Source organism: Aulonocara sp. 'chitande type north' Nkhata Bay, linkage group LG5, assembly GCF_057382095.1.
Source record: "Aulonocara sp. 'chitande type north' Nkhata Bay isolate Kocher_YH1m ecotype deep benthic linkage group LG5, A_spYH_male_GT1.1, whole genome shotgun sequence".
Classification (NCBI taxonomy): domain Eukaryota; kingdom Metazoa; phylum Chordata; class Actinopteri; order Cichliformes; family Cichlidae; genus Aulonocara; species Aulonocara sp. 'chitande type north' Nkhata Bay.
In genome coordinates, this window is record NC_141348.1 from 4,347,250 (window position 1) to 4,357,188 (window position 9,939).

Here is a 9,939-nt window from a genome sequence, read left to right on the forward strand (position 1 = left end):
ACACAAACAGATCAGTATTTAAGGTTTGACTCTCATCATCCACTGGAGCACAAACTGGGCGTCATCAGGACACTACAACACAGAGCGAACACCATCCCCACAGACACAGCGGCCAGGGAAGCAGAAGAACATCAAGAAGGCCCTGAGTAAATGTGGTTATCCCAGCTGGACTTTTGTCAAAGCTGGGAAGGCTCCTAAAGAAAGCTCCAGCCGATCCAGGAGAGAAGGACAACCGCTGCCTAAACGCAAACCTGTAGTGATCCCGTACATGTCAGGAGTATCGGAGCAGTTGAGACGCATTTTCTCTAAACCCCAAAAACTGGTCCACCCCAAGGATCGGGTCCCCCGACACAAACAGAGTAACATGGTGTACGCTGTTAAGTGCAGGAGGATTGGCAGGATTTATACATCGGGGAAACCAAACAACCTCTGGCGAAGCGGATGGCACAACACAGAAGAGCCACCTCATCAGGCCAGGACTCTGCAGTCTATTTACACCTACAGGCCAGTGGACACTTTCAATGATGAGGATGTAACATCCTGGACAGGGAGGAACGCTGGTTTGAGGGCGGAGTCAAGGAGGCCATTTACGTGAAAAGGGAAAGACCATCTCTGAATGGAGGAGGGGCCTAAGGGTCCATCTGTCACCATCTTACAATGCTGTGATCGCAGCCATTCCCCAACTCTCTGTGAATGGGACTCATGGCCATTGATCATTTTTTTCTTTCTCTCTCTCTCTCTCTCGCACTTTTTTTCCGCTTCACTCCGCATGCGAGCCTTGTGCTTTGTGCTGGGCAGAGGGGGGAGGGGCAGTAGTTACAGTTGCAGTAGCACAGGAACAGAGCGGAAGGGAGAGGCAGAAAGAGTCAGGGACAATAACGTCACATTAGAAAGGTATAGTAATCATCCACAACTATTTTCTTTCTTTTTTTTTTTTTTTTTTTTTTTTTTTTAATAAACAACCTAGAAGAACACAAATAAACCAAAATAAACAAATATTCAAAAATAAACAAACGGGTGTGCCATCTAGTGTGTATATACACACACACACACACACACACACATACACACCCATATAATTAGACATACATACACATACCTACATACATATGTATTCACCTATACCCTCATACATACTGACATATACATATATACACATAACAATTCAGAAATGTGGCATACATAATTACAGAGATTCAAACAAAATCGGGTCTCCTTGACAAAATGTAATGTTGCCATTTAACCCAAATATCACTAAATATGTCATATTGGAGTCTATTAATGAAGGTAATTCTTTCCATTTTAAACATCCCATAAACAGTCTAATGCCAGTCATTTAGTGATGGAATTTTCACACTAAGCCATTTCTTGGTAATAGTCCTACGGGCAGCCAGACTCAGAATACCATACAACAGCTTGGACGTTTTATCTACATTCACTGAGTATACAGTGGGGCAAAAAAGTATTTAGTCAGCCACCGATTGTGCAAGTTCCCCCACCTAAAATGATGACAGAGGTCAGTAATTTGCACCAGAGGTACACTTCAACTGTGAGAGACAGAATGTGAAAAAAAAATCCATGAATCCACATGGTAGGATTTGTAAAGAATTTATTCGTAAATCAGGGTGGAAAATAAGTATTTGGTCAATAACAAAAATACAACTCAATACTTTGTAACATAACCTTTGTTGGCAATAACAGAGGTCAAACGTTTACTATAGGTCTTTACCAGGTTTGCACACACAGTAGCTGGTATTTTGGCCCATTCCTCCATGCAGATCTTCTCGAGAGCAGTGATGTTTTGGGGCTGTCGCCGAGCAACACGGACTTTCAACTCCCGCCACAGATTTTCTATGGGGTTGAGGTCTGGAGACTGGCTAGGCCACTCCAGGACTTTCAAATGCTTCTTACGGAGCCACTCCTTTGTTGCCCGGGCGGTGTGTTTTGGATCATGTTGGAAGACCCAGCCTCGTTTCATCTTCAAAGTTCTCACTGATGGAAGGAGGTTTTGGCTCAAAATCTCACGATACATGGCCCCATTCATTCTGTCCTTAACACGGATCAGTCGTCCTGTCCCCTTGGCAGAAAAACAGCCCCATAGCATGATGTTTCCACCCCCATGCTTCACAGTAGGTATGGTGTTCTTGGGATGCAACTCAGTATTCTTCTTCCTCCAAACACGACGAGTTGAGTTTATACCAAAAAGTTCTACTTTGGTTTCATCTGACCACATGACATTCTTCCAATCCTCTGCTGTATCATCCATGTGCTCTCTGGCAAACTTCAGACGGGCCTGGACATGCACTGGCTTCAGCAGCGGAACACGTCTGGCACTGCGGGATTTGATTCCCTGCCATTGTAGTGTGTTACTGATGGTGACCTTTGTTACTTTGGTCCCAGCTCTCTGCAGGTCATTCACCAGGTCCCCCCGTGTGGTTCTGGGATCTTTGCTCACCGTTCTCATGATCATTTTGACCCCACGGGATGAGATCTTGCGTGGAGCCCCAGATCGAGGGAGATTATCAGTGGTCTTGTATGTCTTCCATTTTCTGATGATTGCTCCCACAGTTGATTTTTTCACACCAAGCTGCTTGCCTATTGTAGATTCACTCTTCCCAGTCTGGTGCAGGTCTACAATACTTTTCCTGGTGTCCTTCGAAAGCTCTTTGGTCTTGGCCATGGCGGAGTTTGGAGTCTGACTGTTTGAGGCTGTGGACAGGTGTCTTTTATACAGATGATGAGTTCAAACAGGTGCCATTCATACAGGTAACGAGTGGGGGACAGAAAAGCTTCTTACAGAAGACGTTACAGGTCTGTGAGAGCCAGAGATTTTCCTTGTTTGAGGTGACCAAATACTTATTTTCCACCCTGATTTATGAATAAATCCTTTACAAATCCTACCATGTGGATTCATGGATTTTTTTTTCACATTCTGTCTCTCACAGTTGAAGTGTACCTCTGGTGCAAATTACTGACCTCTGTCATCATTTTAAGTGGGGGAACTTGCACAATCGGTGGCTGACTAAATACTTTTTTGCCCCACTGTAAATATCCAAACAAAAGTTCATCCCAATTAAAGGGGAGTTGCATACTAAAAATGATCTGTAACTCAGAATGAATAGATACCCAAAAGTGTTGATCAGTGGCAGGACCAAAACAAGTGGAAGTGTTTTATTCCTTGGGCCCCACAGTTTCTCCAGCAGCTAGAGTGATTAGAATAATGTTTACTTTGTGCAGGAGTAAATGGCCTGTATTTTATATAGCACTTTCCCTAAGGACCCCAAAGCGCTTTACATATCCAGTCATCCACCCATTCACACACGCATTCACACACTGGTGATGGCAAGCTACATTGTAGCCACAGCCACCCTGGGGCGCACTGACAGAGGCGAGGCTGCCGGACACTGGCGCCACCGGGCCCTCTGACCACCACCAGTAGGCACCAGGACACAATGACCGAGACTGTCCGAGCCGGGGCTCGAACCGGCAACCTTCCAATTACAAGGTGAACTCCCAACTCTTGAGCCACGATCGGAGTAATAAAAAACCCACAGAGCCTCTTCCAACCAAAACATCTCCATATATTAGAACTAGAAATTCTCCACTGAAAAGCACACTGCTGATACCAAATGTCATTTGAAATTGCTGTATTTGTTTCCCTTTCCCATTTTTTTTTAATGTAGGTAGTATTCCGCTTCTTAACCTCTTGTATACCCTTATACAGTCTAGAAATCACCTTGAGGCCGGGATCTGCCTGGTAAGCCTTGACAAATATACTCAAAACAGGTAGAGAGAAAAGATCTGTTCTCTTAGGTATAAAGTTATGTAGGTGATGCCTAATTTGAAGAAACCTAAAAAAAATCCGTTTTGCTTAACTGGTATTGATCTTTTACTGATTGGAAGTCCCTAAAAATTCCCTTATCGTAAAACATACAGTATGCCATTAAGCCTTGTCCTGCCCATTTTTTATATCTTACATCTAACTTATTGGGTAAAAAATCAAAATCAAAAGCGCACCATTTTAAAATCCTGGCCTCTTCATTCCAATCATTCTTATTAAGAAATTGTAACTAAAGTTTTAAAGGCAAGTTAATCCATTGGTTTCGTTGATTAATTTGTTTTTAATGAGTGTCACATCCCCTAAGCTTGCCTGAATGGGAAAACCTCTTAAGGCCACTGTTTCTGTTTCTATTTCTTTCCATCTCGCTTGGTAGTCTACATTACACCAACACACTAATATCCTCAATTGAGCTGAAATATAATAATCTTTCAAACATGGGAACCCCAACCCTCCTTTGTCTTTAGCCAACTGGATAGTTTGATACTTAATCCGTGGTTTTTTCCCCTGCCATATGAACCTAGAGATTATTTTGTCCCATTCCTGAAATTATTTATCAGTTATTTCAACTGGGAGTGTTTGGAACAAATAAAGCATCCTGGGCAAGATATTCATTTTAACTGTATCAATACGTGATTCAAAATTTAAAAATGGTAATAAGTTCCATCTTTTAATATCCTCATTTATTTTATAACACAAAGGATTAAAATTTGCATTATATATCTTAGAGAGATCTTTAGTAATATTTACTCCAAGATACTTCATCTGCTCCGACTCCCAGTTAAAATTGACTTTAGACTTAATTTCCTGATTTGGCTTATAATTAAAAGTTAATATCTGAGTCTTCGATATATTTAGTTTATAACCTGATAGTGAGCTAAAGGTCTCCAGAAGTGATAACAGCTTGGGGAAAGTAATGTTTGGATTTGTCAAGTAAATCAAAATATCATCAGCAAACAAGAAAATCTTATGCTCTCGACCCATGATCTTGACTCCAGTAATAGTATTGCTTTGTATAACACTTTGACTCAGGGCCTCTATGAAAAGAGCAAAGAGTGAGGGACTTAACGGGCAACCCTGACGTGTCCCTCTCTGTAAATTAAAAACATTAGAAAGCGCCCCGTTAACTTTAATTCTTGCCCTTGGTGATTTATATAGTGCTTGAATAATCCTGATAAACGATTGATGAAATCCAAACTTGCCCATGACTTTATATAGAAATTTCCAATTAACCAGATCGAAGGCCTTTTCAGCATCTAAGCTCATAAGGACAATCTGAATTTTATTTTTCCCAACATAATCAATAACATTATCTTGCATTTCTCTCTGCTTAATAAAACCAGTCTGATCCAAGCTAATTATCTGAACAAGAATATTTTCAATTCTTTTGGCAAGGATGTATGTGAATATCTTATAGTCCTGGTTAAGAACACTATATAGGGCGGTAATTTCCACAACCAAGCCTGTCCTTTCCTTCTTTAGCTATTAAGGAAATAGAAGCCTCATTCCAAGATGGGGGGATTACTCCCGTCTTTAAAATATAATTGAATGATGTTCTCATCAAGGGAATCAATAACTCTTTCATTTCCTTATACCAATCTGATGGGAATCCATCCGGGCCTGGGGATTTATTAGGTTTTAATTTTTGAAATGTCTTAACTTCTCCCTTTCTAGGACCAGTATCTTCTTAGGAATGGTTTCATTTACCTGATAAGCATGAAAATGATCATGGAAACACGTTTCATGCTGAACCATAACAAAAACAGCTTTATCATCATGCAAAATTATCGAAGTTATCTTGCTGAAAACCGGCATGTTTTCATAAGTGCCTGTGCAAACAAAAAGCCCAACACGATATTCAACTCCACTACACTTTACCCAGTTTGTGAGATTGACAGTGTTCTGTAAATCAACATGAAGATATGGAGATATAATTTCTGAGTATTCTTGTGTTTCAAGTGAACGCATTTTAACTGGACCAGACTCAACTGCTTTTAAACTCATACATTCCCAATAATAAGCTAATGCAAACTGATGTTTCCTTGCAAGTGATACAGTCAAATTCTTAAAGTTCTTAACACAGTCTTTGAAAAATTTGTGTTTGGCTTCAAATCTCATGGTCCAGATATGAGTGAGAGGACCAATCTTTCGAATGCACCTTGGATAGTGGACCATGAAATGATGTTTTGGAATTAAGTTGTTTGATGGGTATAGTTCCTTAAAGAGTCTATGGTGTTCAATAATCAGGTGCTTTAAATACACAGTCATTCCTTCAGTGATAGAGTATGAGAAAACTACGTTTAGAATGTGCAACAACAAAAGCAACAAATGCCAGTGCAAATCATCCTCTGGTACCAGGTCACCAAATATCAAAGGTATGTTTGTGATCAAACAAAGTGTTTGTGATGCATTTAAACCTATTCCATACCCTGCACGATCCAGGTTAATATTCGTTGGTTTATTTCTCTTTTCCATATAGCCGTAATTAAAAGCATATATCCTATTTAACAAGCTATCTTTAGAGATGAAGTATTCGATTAAATATTGAAATAGCAACTTGACTTCATATTGACCAACCCCTTCCAAAATATCATGCATGATGTCAACGGCATAATTTTCCGCAATATTGAAATATTTTAATGAATTAAGTATGCTCTTTCTTTTTATGCCGAATGAAGATGTTAATGTTGGATCATCTACCAAATTATTATAATGTTGGTTATTCAGAATTGGTGATCTAAGAGTTAAACATGGGTCGTCCTTTGAGAAAACGAATTGAGCTGAAGACTGATCAATTAGGCAAAATCTACAAAAATAATTAGCTCTAAACGATTCCAAAAACCCAAGAATGCTATGCATCCCCAAGTTATCACCTGTAATTTGTGCCAGAGTACCAAATACAGGAAATTTAGCAAATGGAACAGCAATCCCACTCGTCTCTAATATTTTCAGGTCCTTTACTAGGGGCTTCAGGATTTCATCAATTCCATATTTTTTTGTGTCTTGTGCATAAAATAATGATACCAGATGAATGTTCATTAAAGCCGAATTCAGACTGGGAGGAAGATTTCTAAGGATGAAGTAAAGGCAGCCAACTTTGTGTATACCCTTTTTTGAACCTAAAGGACTTGCACACTCAAATTCGTCATAGTACAATTCCAAATTTTTAAATAAATCTGCAATGGCTGATCTGGAGGGACTGTCATTCGGTAATAGGGTCAATAATTGTTCCTGAATATTAGATTGCCAATCTCCCACAAATTCCTCTAAGTTCTGAACTGTAGAAAGAACTATTGTATTTGGTACACCACTTCCTAAAAGTCTGGCAATAATGGAGGCACACATGTCCTTGCTCTGATTTGAGAATGAAGGGCCTGCTTCAGAATTTTGGCACTGAGATGATGTGGATGGTGTTTCATCATTTAAGCACTGAGAACTACTAAACTGTTGGGTATCATGGTCAGAAGGGGTCTCATGAGGAACACATGTGCTAACAGTAGCATGTATCTTATTCAGATGTCTTCTAAATCCAGAATAACTTGAGAATTGTAAACAACATCCTATCTGACCACATTTTAGTTTCAAATTTTTGCCAGGATACATTCCATGAACTAGTTTTAAATGTCTGAACAAAAGTAAAGCTGTACCAAAGGATAAAGCACAGAGAAAGCAGGTCAACATTTTGAATGCATAACCTGGTTACTACTTATTCAACAGCTTTGCTCGCAACTCTTTGACTCTTGGACTTTCCACTGTTGTGCCTACATCAATATTGTACACAGTGGTCTGCAAAAATGTGTACAGGCTGGACAGAGCGTCTTCATATTTCACACTGAAAACAAAGTGGCACTTGAACAGCTCATCAAATGCACCCAGTGATGTGCCTGACTGACATGGAAGAAGCTTTCGATCCAAGACTATGTAGAAGCTGAAAACCTGTGCTTTTGAAGTCCCTGTGGCCAGGAGATATGGCTGAGGGTTTCCTTCATTGTTCATGAGGTGATCCTCAAGGCTCTGGCAAGACTGAAACACAATAAAAAGCATCACTTTATAAACCCTTGGGTTAAGAAAAAGGAAAGGGGAGACAGAACTGAACTTCACTAACATATAAAAACTGATTGAGGGTATGAGCAGAAAATAAGTGATCCATTCACACATTATGCACACTGCTGCTTTTTTGATAACTTTTAAAAATGAAAACTAAAATTACTACACTAATAAAGTGTTACTTTAGGACACTACTTGGCTCATCAGCATCATCCATTTCTTCGTTCAAAGCAGATTTCAGCAATCTTTTCAGAAGACAAGTCTCTTTAAGGTCTCTGGCTTCCCTGGCAACCTTGTCTTTAAAACTGGTGTTCCATTTTTCCAGGAACCTGGAAGCAGTCTCTACTCCAAACATCACTGCAAAGTCCTGCAAAATCTAACAAAGGAGAAGTATGTCCATTAAAATCAATTTTTTTAAGTCAAGTATTTTTCAGATCCCCATTTGTTTACCTACCAGTCCTTTAGTGTCCAAAAACCGAGGAAACATCTGAAGAATGTTTGCTGATTCTTGTGGGTCATGGAGTATCTGCTGACGATAGTAGAATGTCTCTCTCATCTTCTGGAAGACTATATCTTGGTCAGTGGTGTGATGAAGAAGAGACATGGCTTCCATACATTGATCTCTTGTTTGCTGGTCATTAGTATATTTACTTACCTTCAGCTTCAGTATAGATGACAAAACACACCTCTTTGACTCCTGCAAGTTCAGGAAAGACATCCTCATCCACCTCTATACCCTGCTCATCTGTGACTTTCAGTGCTGCATTTTCTGGTATGAGAAACTTCTGCTGCACTGAAGTAAAATCATCACTTAGTTAATAACAACATTATCATTTCCTCTTTAATGACTTAGTACAAACCATAACCATAACCATGGGCGATCGTGGCTCAAGAGTTGGGAGGTCACCTTGTAATCGGAAGGTTGCCGGTTCGAGCCCCGGCTCGGACAGTCTTGGTCGTTGTGTCCTTGGGCGAGACACTTCACCCGTTGCCTACTGGTGGTGGTCAGAGGATCCTGGTGTTATTTGTCTCTCAGAAACAGTTCATAACTTCCCTTCAACTCATTCATGTCACCTAAAAGGTAAACCTGTTTCTCCATCACCTGTTCAGCTCTGATGATCCAGTAAGGACATCTCCTGGTTTCATCTTCATGTTTCCCTCTCACCACATATCCAAACCGACATCATGACCAGCAGTTTTTTTGCAGCTGTGGCTCCAGCAAACATCAGCTGATACTAGAAAGTAATATTAAATAAATTCTAACAACAGCTGATCAAGCTTTAACGTGCTGCTGTTGTTTAGCGCGACATCCGCTGGTTTCCTCTTTCGGCGCAAAGTGAGCGATAAACAAACAAGAGAGAAAAGCCGATCAGCTGATCATTGATCAGTTTTCATGACTTAAGTAGAAACGGGAGAGGGAGGGGGGGAGAATGAGAGAAGAAGAGGCAGCTGTGCAGCAAAGACACAGAATAACTCCAGCTTTGTGTCTTTTTCATTGTAGCTGAATTACGGGACAAACTGTTCCTTTTCACCTCAATAAGAAACGCGTAATATTTTCTCTGAATACCAGACGGGACGGTTGGCAACTCTAATAACTTATGAACAAAATAAAGTTCAACATCATTAACTTCATAACACCCACCCAGCTTTATAGAAACTCCGTCATGCTAGCTAGCACGCAGTACGGAAAAAGTCAGCACAACGAAAATAAACTCCACCTAAACTTGGTTCATATCTGACCCAGAGAGACTGCAGGTCATAACTTCTTACCTGAAGTTCAGTTCACACTTGGACCGGCGGCCGCCTCGGGTCTCTTTTCCTTCTGCGTCCCTTTTCCTTCATCCACCTGCTGGCCTCCACCACTTGCTAATGTTACTGAATCTGTGGAAGCTACGCGATAGCCACCACACGAAGTAACGAGTAACGAGCCTATCTAAATCCCAGTAACGACTAACGCATTCCTGATTTTGGCATAATAACTAGTTACCGTGCTCGTTACCACAATAATAACGTAGTTACTGTAACGCATTACTTAATAACGCGTTAGTCCCAAC